General features: G+C 38.9%; 1 long non-coding RNA gene across 1 annotated transcript in view; it reads right to left on the bottom strand.

The window, feature by feature from the left end:
• The window catches only part of LOC122683732, a 38,905-nt gene extending 28,432 nt beyond the window's left edge, over window positions 1-10,473 (bottom strand). The window contains exons 1-2 of the long non-coding RNA XR_006337802.1: window positions 10,373-10,473; window positions 5,554-5,643 (exon numbers count right to left, since the gene is read on the bottom strand). This is a non-coding gene — a long non-coding RNA (uncharacterized LOC122683732). The remainder of the gene's footprint in view (window positions 1-5,553; window positions 5,644-10,372) is intronic.
• Window positions 10,474-12,198: the final 1,725 nt, after the last annotated feature.

Here is a 12,198-nt window from a genome sequence, read left to right as displayed (position 1 = left end):
ATAAGGGCCAAAAATGTGAGTTATTTAGAAAAACAGAGATAGGATTTCATCTGTTTCAAGTACTGTATATATAGATATTATCTATAGATAATATAGGAGCAATTTTCTATTTCCACTACATTGAACAACTTAGAATTGCGACAGGAGACATTTAGCACAGTATAGACTGAAATATACCTGTCTCTAAAATGCCCTGATTAGCACCATTTCAGAGTCTCTTCCTCTGTCCTGTTGTTTAGACATGGCAATCCACTGCTAAGGATGGGCAAGCTTTCAGAACAGTCAAAGCAGGGAACAGAAGACCAGGAAAAGCATTGCAGATCATAACACACCCCAGGAACTCCAAAGGGAGAGAAAACCGGGACAGAGCCAGGGTGTTCCCAGATATCCATAAACTCATCCACAACCAACAGCCACAGAAAGAGCCCAGAGTGGCTCTCGCACCACTTGCCCTTTGCTCAGGCTGATCCTCTTCTGTACCCAGGCCTGAACGTACATAAAGGTGTGATGTCGGCAATGTTTGTTTTGGTTGCCACCCTGGTAACCTGGCGTCCTCAAGTCATGGGTTTGGATTCATATTAACAGAAGCTCAGAGTCTAGTTTACTAGATTTGTGATCTTCCAACAAATTGCTTAACCTCTGCAAGTCTCAGTTCCCTCAGCTGTAAGGTGAGAATAATAAAACCAACCCCACAGGGTGTTGTGAGGATCAAATAAATTAAGAATGAGTTAAGATGTAAGGCCACATATACATTCAACAAATTATAATTTTTTGTCATTTCTTTTATTGCTTTAGCACTACTGAAGTCATTGATACTATGATCATTCACATCATTATTCCAATGGATCCTAAAGTTCTTAGACTCCAATGAAAGTTCAGAATTACAGGCCAGGGAACACTGCTTCAGCCCATTCCCACTTTTCTCTTTAATATCTAAGAAACCTCTACAATCTTCCAACTTAACTGCAGTAAGTGAACTCATAGTTAAGGGTTATCCTCTTTGTCACTGACTCAATCATATTCACCAATTTTATTAGTATCATTTTTATTTTCATTTTAGGTTAGAGTATAGTTGATTAACAATGTTATGTTAGTTACAGGTATACAGTAAAATGATTCAGTTACACATATTCATGTATCTGTTCTTTTTCAAATTCTTTTCCCATTTAGTTATTACAGAATGTTGAGCAGAGTTTCCTTTGCTACACAGTAGGTCCTTGTTGGTTGTCTATTTTAAATAAAGTGTTACCCTCTTTGTCACTGACCTAATCATCTTCACCAATTTTATGAACATCTTTAAAACAGTGTTCTCTATGTCTTAAACTGAAGCCATAATCCTAATGATGGAAATTTCAGGTATTGCAACAGATTCAAAGTCAGAATTCAGGGGTTAGAAAGATCTATCAGTCATTCTTCATTCATACCAGTTTGTAAGAGATCAACTAAGAATAAGCAGAATCAGATCTTCCCATATATCCAACTTTATTTAATGCTGGGATAATGTTGAGACTGGGCATAAAGTTTGGCTAGTGATAACGTGTGATTATGAACTTCCAATTTCAACACCCCTTTTAACCTTCCACCCGTGACTACTTTCCAGAGAAACTGCATACTTCTCACTGCCTGAAAAAGCCATGTCCCCATTCTCTCCTAGAGAAATCTCAAACATTCTTCAAAGACTAAGTCAGAAGTCCTCCTCTATGAAACCTTCCCTAGAACCTGAAGTTGAAGGTAATAACACATATAACTAAAGAGCTGAAAGAAAGCTTCTCTGATTTTATGGCTTGAATATATTACGTGTTTTAAAAATGCAATTGAAGGGCTTTTAGTAGGAAAACGCTGACTGATTTCAACTCTCAGCATTCTACAGGAATTATGATTTTTTTCAAAGCTTTGGTTGTTTTTTTCATCTGCACCTATTTGTCTCAGGACCTGTTTTCACAGGAAACCAAGAAAAGCCATTTCATAATATTCATGCTTGTGAGGGTGTAAGGAAATGACCACACTCATACACTGTGTGGTAAGAACACACATTTTACAGATCTTTCTAGGGTAATTAATAGGCTATCAACACTTTTAAAAGGCATATTCTGTGAACAAGACATTCTTCTAGACCTCTACAGTAATCCACATATGAGCACAAAGAGAGAAATATGAGGATGTTCTCTGCAGAATACTATATAATAGGCAAATGTTGAAAATATCTGTAAAAATATATGTAAAAAAGAGAACGACTAAATTGCAGCATAAGCATTTTATGAAGCACTGTGAAGCTGTTTAAAAGGTCATTTTAAAAGCATGAGTTTGATCTGTATTTACTGGTAGGAAAGATGTTGATGATATACAAGTGAGCAAAAAAATTAAATTAAAAAGGCATGAGTATTGTGTTCTGTATCTGTTATTTTCCCCTCTCTTTCCGGAAATACACACACACACACACACCCCTCAAACTATTAGCATGGTTACCACTGGGGAGGCAGACGGCTTAGGGGTGGAAGTGGTAGCAATGGTACAGAAGGGGCTACAAAGGAGAATGCCTTTCTTTTTTTAAAAAAAGTGCATATTACCTTTAAAATTGAAAAAGAAAATAAATGCATTAAGATATTAACATCTGAAACATTCTTTACCATTTTAATTTTTCTGAAACTTCATAATCAGCACTGGCAGCAAAAAAAAAAAAAAACAGGGGATGTTACCTGTACATTCTCCTTCTATCTCATATATATCAGTGTAAATATGTCTTGGGACCAAATTTAAGGGTAGAAGTAACCTAAAATGCTATTAACAAGGAAATTATCTGCTGACACTATTGTCTTATATACAATTGCTAGCTCTTTTAAGATGAAAAAATCCACATGAACAAAATGTATTGCAAACACTCATTATAGTTTTCATAAGCAAAATAAGGAAAACCACAATTACAAAGGCAAACAGGAAATTAAACCCAACTATAAATGTATACCTAAACCTCCTGTATATTCTTTCTTTCTTTATTCAGGAAATTAAACGATACCGAATGACAATGATCTGCAAGCTCTCAAGGGTTTAAGAGCAAGTACAGCATTGACTCATGAGAAAACTACAGCAAACAATGCTACTGTCGAGAGGATTTAATAGTCTTGAAAAAAAAAATGCTGCAAAAAACTATCCCCCAAAGGCAACCCATCGTGAACCAGGTGTTTTTGTCTCCAGAATTTGCTTTCCATAGAATTCTATGAGGGAGAGTGAGTTTCAGGGAGAATCTGCTGGCTAGTTACAGTAAAGCCCAAAATGCAATGAGAAAGACATGGGATGGTGTTGAGAAACATGGCCCCTGCTTGGCTGTGTGATTATAAGCAAAGAACACTAAGCCTTGACTATAAACTAGGAATAAATATATAAAATGACAAGGCTGCTCTGAGGATTAACAGGAAAAAATGTGCAGCAAAGCACTTTGTCTAGATAATACTACTCAGATATTGATTTTTGTCATTTCTGTTTTTAAAAACTCCAATGTTGGGGTAAGAACAGTAAGATGATCAAAAAATGTAAAAGATTTCAATAATACATCATTTTTGTAAAACCACTCCTAATGGCCTATGACTTGATCAATGTGACTGGCAGACATCTATGGAAACTTAAGAGGAACAAATAGGCCAACATCGACAAGCAGCAGCAAATAATGTCTATTAAAACTACTTGGTTAATGATACGGGGTCCATTCATTTGGCTAATGTTTACTGAATATGAACTCTGCTTCACACACTGTGTTAGATGCTATGGACAGATAGTATTGTGTAAAACTGGGCTCCTAACTAACAACTCAGAATCACTGCAAATGAAAGGTACTGAAAAAAACTACGTAATTCCAAGTATGCAGTAGTTTACTTAGGAGATGATCCCAGAAATCACTGTGAGGAAATGAGGAAGTCAGACAGAGAAGGGAGGAAAACCAATAAACAGTACACTGACTAGCCAGTTACTTCTACAGCAGAGTAGTCACTTATCCCTGAGGACTGGGGAGCTCCCAGGACACAGGACTTTCTATGCTAAAACTGGGAAACCTGAGATGAGCTGATCACCCACCTCTGTCAACAACTGGGTCTCAATCATTGTGAAGGCCTTCTGAGGGATTGCATAGAACACAACTTAGAATTATCTCAATGAAAGGCAAGAAAGTATTTATCCACCAGCCTTCAATGGTTGAGGATCACTCAAAGGCATTATTTTTCAGTTACTGCCCATCTGACACATGTGGCAAAAAGGCCTCTCCTGTGTCCAGAGAATGCCCTCTGAAATAAAGACACAGGAAGATGTTGGCATGTTTATGAAGTATCTGCAGGCAAACTCTAGGGTCAGCCAAGGGGACATGGGCAAGGCGTCAAGGCCATCTGATACGTGATTATTCTTTCCCAGTCTGATGGGCTAAAGAATGAGCTCAATGCTGTTTTCATCAAAATTCCCTAATTAGTGTCGAGTTTTGATCTAACTTCATATTTGCATCCCTTTTTGAGCATTTGAAGACAATTTGAGGGTATTTTATTTTCTCAGCCTCAGACAACTACTCCCATAGTAGAAAACAATAAAAAGTTTCACAGGATTTATCTAGAATATGTGTGTGCTGGGGTGGGGACAGAGGTGGGGAGCAGGGCAAACTCTTCCATGGAACTGAGGTTGAGAACTGACAACTTAGTCATAGCGTCCCTAGTGTCAGGATCCTTGTTACACTTCCCTTTACCTTTAAAGGAGAATTGAGATCCTTCAGTTTTATAAAGCACATTTTTTAGGTTCCCACTGAGTTGATTAATGGTCATGATTCATACTTGTGTCTCTTCCAAGGTTCTTGTCACATACCCATTTCCTCCTCCCAGGTGAATTTGCAGATCACCCCTAATTCCCTGAAGGCCTGAAACCTGTAAGCCTGGGTGAGCACCGCCTCCTTTCATTTCTGCTGTGACCATCGTGGTCCATTTCTATTTTCTCCAAGACTCAAAATTTTGCATTAGATTCTAGGTGACTACTAGGGAAATCAGGGATGTTTAATGGAACTCGGAGAACAGTCATTACTGACACCCAACACACTCAAATCTCTGGTGTAATTTAAAAGCCATGATGCTGTTTAACCTAAAAGCTATAGGTTAGAGGAACTTGCTGTATCATAATAAGAACATGAGCTCTGCACATTCAGAAGATAAATAAATCATAAGTTCAAACTGTAGATTCTGTCACTTGGCTAAACTCTCAAACATTTCCCCAACTACCCAAGGCCTGACCTTATTAATCTGATGTGGTTGTATGCATTCTATCTCACCACATTTCTTAGCACCTATGTTATGGCCTTTTACCAAGCTTACCTTCCCACCATGATTACAGACAGTATCTTAGAATGATGATCTTTTCATGGTTTCATTACCAAGCAAGAAGCAATCTGTATAATTCCTTTCCCATAAACTAACTGCTTAGACTTTTCCTATTAACTTTTCATTTCAAAACTTGTCCTTTGGTTTCAAGGAATAAACCAGCCCTCATTTTACAGAGAGAGCAGCTGAGATCCCAAGATGTTAAATGACTTACCTGAGGTCACTCAACTTGCAGCCACAAGCCCTCTTCCTAGGTGACTTGCCTTTCATCCACATCACACATCATGCATGTCTCCTTGCTTATCTGGAAAGAAGAGAACATCTCAGGCAGTTTCTCCCCATCCATGTGCCTGGCTCAGACCTGAGTGCTTTAGGATCTTCCTCTGTCACCACCTCCGTAGACATGAATGAATGTCAATAGCACCTACAGTCTCTTCCAGACATTTGGTGCTCACAGTGTCCTATGCAGACAGCAGCTATTCAGTTTCATAAATAATGTATCTGTCTGCACAACTCAGGTTCAAGGCCACTGAGGATACACATCATAATTATATATTTCTTTTCATTTTCCCATCATGCTTAGATACCTGCCACTATGCATATGGAGATGTTTCACAAATATTTAATGAGGATGATAATGAAAACTCCATTGATAGAACCATTTTTTTAAATGATGTTGTAGGGACTAAAATTATATTTATATATGATAATATGTACATGATTTCTACATATATATCATAAATAATATACACTTAGAGCTTTAATTTTTATTCTTGAGGTTAAAATTAATTTTTGAAATTAAAATTAATTATGTTTAGTATTGAAACACTAATAAGAGATATTGGCTTCCAAATACAGTGCTGCCTATACAGAAACCAGGATGGAATCCTCACTAGTGCTCCATTACAATAAGGCAATGGAATTGTTCCTTGTTCTTGTTGTGTTTTTGTGTTTGTTAGAGCAATTGCATTACAGAACTAAAGGATGAATTTGCATTTACACAGCTGACAAATTTAGTAGACTCCTGATGTGAAATGCTTTATTCAATTTACTTCCCCAGAGGTGGGGAACTCCCTAAAGCTGAAGTCCTGTTCTCCAGCCCTTTAGGAAACTGACTGAAAGCCAAAGGCAACTTTGTTCCAGAGTTAAAGATCAAAGGACTCTTCCATGGGTTAGGGAACAACAGGGCCAGAGAAACGCAACTCATATTAAATATATCTTGCCACTGCTCCGGCAAGGTGGTAGGAATTTGTGATCCTGCCTGCATTTCTTCTGTAAGGTATATATGGAGACCTTTAAAGTTAAAGTTAGGAAATAAGACTTACAGGAGAAAATGTAAAGAAAAGGCAAAAAGAACAGGAGGTTTTCACTAAACAAAGATCAGAAGTGCTTTTAACCTTCAGGTATTTAAAGGTAAGCCATGGTTTTACATTTTTACCAAAGTAAGATAAGTATGAATTGCCACAGGGAAACTAAGAATTTTAGGCTCAGAAGAAAGCATGTAAGGAGAAGAGAATGCATTGCTAAATTCACAAGGTACCTTAGATGCTCCAAGTTGGGAATTTTGCAAAGCAAGGAGTCTGAGAGGCCACATGGTGGACTGGTGCAATGAGAATAGGTGGTATGTCTGGCTCAAAGGCCAGAGACTTCTTTGCTTCTTCCACTAGCTCAGTTTTTTGTTTTTCCAAACTATGCATTACAATTCATTAACAGGTTATGAAATCAAGTTGTCACAACCAAGGCTTTTAAAAAACGGTACAGGACAGATTCTACCAGCGTGTACTGCAAGTTTTGTTTTTTTTTTTTTTAAAAAAGGTAATTATTGTTCTATGAAACTTTGATTTTTTATTTGGTTATGTGTATATGTACTGAGTCAAAATGTAAAATTTTAATATTTCTTACATGAATCCTAAAAAATGTCCGAAACCACACACACACAAAAAGAAATTGGCATGTCTGGGTAGGCACAAAATTCTCAAAGTGACAATCTTAGCTTGGATCTGTGACCCAAATCTTCTACTGCCCTAAAGAAAGGTGAATAACAAGAGCCCAATGTTTCAGACTGGACATGGAACAACAGACTGGTTCCAAATAGGAAAAGGAGTACGTCAAGGCTGTATATTGTCACCCTGCTTATTTAATTTATATGCAGAGTACATCATGAGAAATGCTGGGCTGGAGGAAGCAGAGGCTGGAATCAAGACTGCCGGGAGAAATATCAATAACCTCAGATATGCAGATGATACCACCCTTATGGCAGAAAGTGAAGAACTAAAGAGCCTCTTGATGAAAGTGAAAGAGGAGAGTGGAAAAGTTGGCTTAAAGCTCAACATTCAGAAAACTAAGATCATGGCATCCAGTCCCAACACTTCATGGCAAATAGATGGGGAAACAGTGGAAACAGTGAGAGACTTAATTTTGGGGAGCTCCAAAATCACTTCAGATGGTGATTGCAGCCATGAAATTAAAAGACCCTTACTCCTTGGAAGGAAAGTTATGACCAACCTAGATAGCATATTAAAAAGCAGACATTACTTTGCCAACAAAGGTCCATCTAGTCAAGGCTATGGTTTTTCCAGTGGTCATGTATGGATGTGAGAGTTGGACTATAAAGAAAGCTGAGCGCTGAAGAATTGGTGCTTTTGAACTGTGGTGTTGGAAAAGACTCTTGAGAGTCCCTTGGACTGCAAGGAGATCCAACCAGTCCATCCTAAAGGAGATCAGTCCTGGGTGTTTATTGGAAGGACTGATGCTGAAACTGAAACTCCAGTACTTTGGTCACCTGCTGCAGAGAGCTGACTTATTTGAAAAGACTCTGATGCTGGGAAAGATTGAGGGCAGGAGGAGAAGGGGACAACAGAGGATGAGATGGTTGGATGGCATCACCGACACAATGAACATGGGTTTGGGTGGACTCCGGGAGTTGGTGATGGACAGGTTGGTGATGGCGTGCTGCAGTTCATGGGGTCACAACGAGTCAGACATGACTGAGCGACTGAATTGAACTGAATGTTCAGCCATGGAGTGGGTGGTATCCAGGGAGATACCTGGCAGGACACTGTGGGTAATGTACTTGGTATTCCTGAAGCCATCAAAGTGTCTGTCAATCAAAGTCTAAACATTTGGGGCTTCCCAGGCTTAAAACTGTCACTCTGAACATAGTCAATAAAAATTAATGAATTTAGTGAACTTTGCCCAACTACAAAGCCCATGACACCACAGGATACAGATACTAACACTGATGCCCATTCCATCAAATAACCATTCTGACAGTTCAGAAGCACAGCTAGAAAGAATAAGGACTAGGAACTATCACAGAAACCACTGATCTACATGGTTCTGTGGTGTTGGAGAAAATAAAGTGAGGAAATAAGGCTTTCCTACCTGAATAGAGTTGGTACGGTTTGGCACAATTCCATGTAAGAAAAAAGTATCCAGCTTTTCTGTATTCCTTATGTAAGATGAAAGAAGAGAAGAAAGAAAGTAAAATGGGTCAGTTGTGTCCACATGGATTGTAGCCTGGCAGGCTCCTCTGCCCATAGGATTTTCCAGGCAAGAATACTGGAGTGAGTTGCCATTTCCTTCTCCAGGAGATCTTCCCAACCTAGGGATCAAACCTTGGTCTCCCACGCTGCAGGAAGACTCTTTACCATCTGAGCCATCAGGGAAGCCCTCATGTAAGGTGGTATTAGAAAGAGACATGGTCTGGGGTATACTCTGCCTTTATCTACAAGGAAGGACAGCAAGGTCAATATGAGGCTGTGCATGGATAATACTTAGGTGTTCTGCTTCAAATTCTTTTTGGAACTGGGTAGAATATAAGACATAATTTATTTTTTTAATAATATGGACTTTAAAGGTCAAACATGGCACACTGACAAGGAAATACATTTAATTCTGTCTTCATATCTGAAGCTGAAAAAGAGAAGTAACCATTCTGACTGTGTGTCCTTCCCCAGAACTAGACATCAAGTTCTAAAGGCCAAAAAACCTTCACTGATATTAGATCCCAAAGAGAATCTGATAGGCTGGACTTAGATGAGCTAAACTGTGTTTACATGCTTAGATCAAGTTTATTCTGAGTCAATGCCTATATTTTATAATAAGTTATCTCATGCTTGTATCATGAATGTTCCCATGTGGCTACTGGTCAGATCAGAAACAGCATTTCCATAAGCAAAAAAAACCTTTTTTTCACCTTTCTGTGACTCAAAGAAATGCAATCCTAGAATATGACAGTACACTGACAAAGGGTCAACTTTTGAACCTTGTACTTTTGATGTCCAGAAGTCACTGATTAGAATGCAAACATCCTTGTCATACCTATTATCTTAGGCCTTATCAGCAGACAAGAAAACTGCCTTTTATCTGTACACAATCTTCTAATCAAGTCTTCCCTATAACTCACATACATTTTTATAATTTCCTTGCTGGAAAAAGTTATCCAAAAAAATCTAATTGAAAATAATTGGGGTCTATGTATAGAAGATCTGTTTAACCTCATACAACTGAATCAGTATAATCATTGAATTTAAGAAGAATTAATGATCAAGCACATATAAAATATTAAATTTAACTAAACTTCATAATGGGTAACATCAGGATATATTCTCTGAATGTAATGTTTAATGTTCCCAAATGTTTTAAGTGTTTGATATAATTTGTAAAAAAAGAAGAAAAGTTTATTTTTAATGTTTTCTGAAGTTTATATTCTTGGCCACTGCAGTACTTTTGCCTGGACAATCCCATGGACAAAGGAGCCTGGTAGGAAATAGTCCATGGGGTCGCAAAGAGCTGGACATGACTGAAGCGACTGAGCATACACATTCTTAGGCCACCAGTGGACAGCAAAGCTCTTGTGGGACTTGAGGCCTAAGTTGAGTACAGAGGTGATAGTTTGGGGTGATGGAAAGCAGAGACCACAAGAAACCAATCAAGAGCAATATTTGCCTCATAGCACTCCACCTAACTCAAAGACATTTCAAGTTTAAATTTCCAAATAAAATGAACAATCAGAAATACAATCAGATTACCTGAGAAAGGCAGGTACGAAAGTCAGGATCCTAGAAAAAGCAGGAAGGAGATATTCATGAACAAAGGAAATCTGTCTCAGAAATGCTGAGGAGACACCAAGAGACAAATGACCAACAAAAATAAGAGGAAGTCACGGATTTGGATGGTGAGGCGGGGATGTTAGTGAGCAGGCTGCAACTGGCCACGTCTCTTCCTTCCCTTGACCCATGCTTGTCATTCATTGCTCAGCCAGTCTCCTCCTCCACTAGGCTTCAACAGTCTCAGTGACAACCTGGGTTTTTCTCTCCTTGGCACCTGCATGGCCAGAATAAAGTACTGGTTTGGCCAAAAAGTTTGTTAGAGTAGTTTTCCATCTTACAGAGGGCCCAAATGAACTGTTTGGCCAACCAATACTTAGCTCTTGTCTGTCATCTAGCATATGCTCAAAAAATATTAATTGGTTTCCTTCATCCTCCTAACCACAAAATAAGAAGCCAGGATCAGAGGTATGTCCCAATTAAGAATTAGAATGAATTTATACATACTAAAATTTCAAAAATATTTTTGAACAGTGGAGAGAGTAGAGTTATACCTGAAAAGTTTCACAGATACCGTTGAGGGCTGGGCTCTTTAAACTACCTTGTCAATGAGTCCAGAAAAACCATAAGTTTGGATAAAACTCCCCTGTGGTGCTAACATGCTTCAAATTAGTCACCAAGCCACTGACGCCCCACAGAAGGAATTCACGCTCCCCAGAGACTTCTTCCCACATCCAAAGAACTTTAATTGTTCATCATCGAGGCAACTTGTGGCCACCGTTCCACTGGAAGGCTTCTTTTTAAATCTGTGCAGCGTGCTACTGTGTCAAACTGAAACACTGCATGTGCTAAAATAAGTCAGAGATGGCTGGCCAGATTAGGAAAAAAATATTGTGGGCCGGCAACCAGAGAAGAATTTGGCAAGAAAGGAAGTCAGAGGGGATTTCCAAAGTCTCCACACTGAAGGTTAGTGATACAGATTTCAAATAATTCAACAGCAAGTTAGTGAGGAAAACCCACTGGTGGCAGAAACCAAATTATTTTTGAAAGAAAAGGAACTTAAAGACTATAAAAACAAATATCAAGACATTTCCCTATAATTATCAATTCTGCTGTGAAGAAACAAAGGGGGAAAAAAGATGCTTCATAGAAAATCCTTCATGACAAACACCAAAACCCCTCTCCACTCCAGGTGTTTTTCAGGTCTCTGAAGAGTTTCCAGTAGTTTCAATCTCCACTATACTATACAGCATTTTTCCAAGGTTTGTATTATCTCTATTTATGTGTGCGTGTGCTCAGTCATTTAGTCGTGTCTGACACTTTGTGACCCCGTGGACTGTAGCCTTCCAGGGTCCTCTGGCCATGAGATTCTCCAGGTAAGAATACTGGGGTGGGTTGCCATTTCCTTCTCCAGGGGATCTTCCCAATCCAGGGATTGAATCAGAGTCTCCTGCATTGCAGGCAGAATTTTTATCACTGAACTATCAGGGAGGCCATCTCTATTTATAGCACGCCAAGCTCCTCTGTCCATGGGGATTCGCCAGGCAAGAATACTGGAGTGGGTCACCATGCCCTCCTCCAGGGGATCTTCCCAATCCAGGGATTGAACCAGGGTCTCGTGTAGCCAACATGCGGACTCTTCACAAAGATATGAATCTGTGTGATCCCAGACAAGACACAAAAAGTACAAACTCAAATGAATGTTCAAAGTTCTCCAAACACACTTGCACACACACAACAATATAGATAGAAACTAAAGATTAGTTTTTTTGGTTTTGAGTCACTGCTTCAACATAAAGGGTACCCAC

The sequence above is a fragment of the Cervus elaphus genome, chromosome 25 (genome assembly GCF_910594005.1).
Source record: "Cervus elaphus chromosome 25, mCerEla1.1, whole genome shotgun sequence".
Classification (NCBI taxonomy): domain Eukaryota; kingdom Metazoa; phylum Chordata; class Mammalia; order Artiodactyla; family Cervidae; genus Cervus; species Cervus elaphus.
Note: the sequence above shows the minus strand (reverse complement) of the source record. Positions and strands in the feature narration are given on the sequence as shown.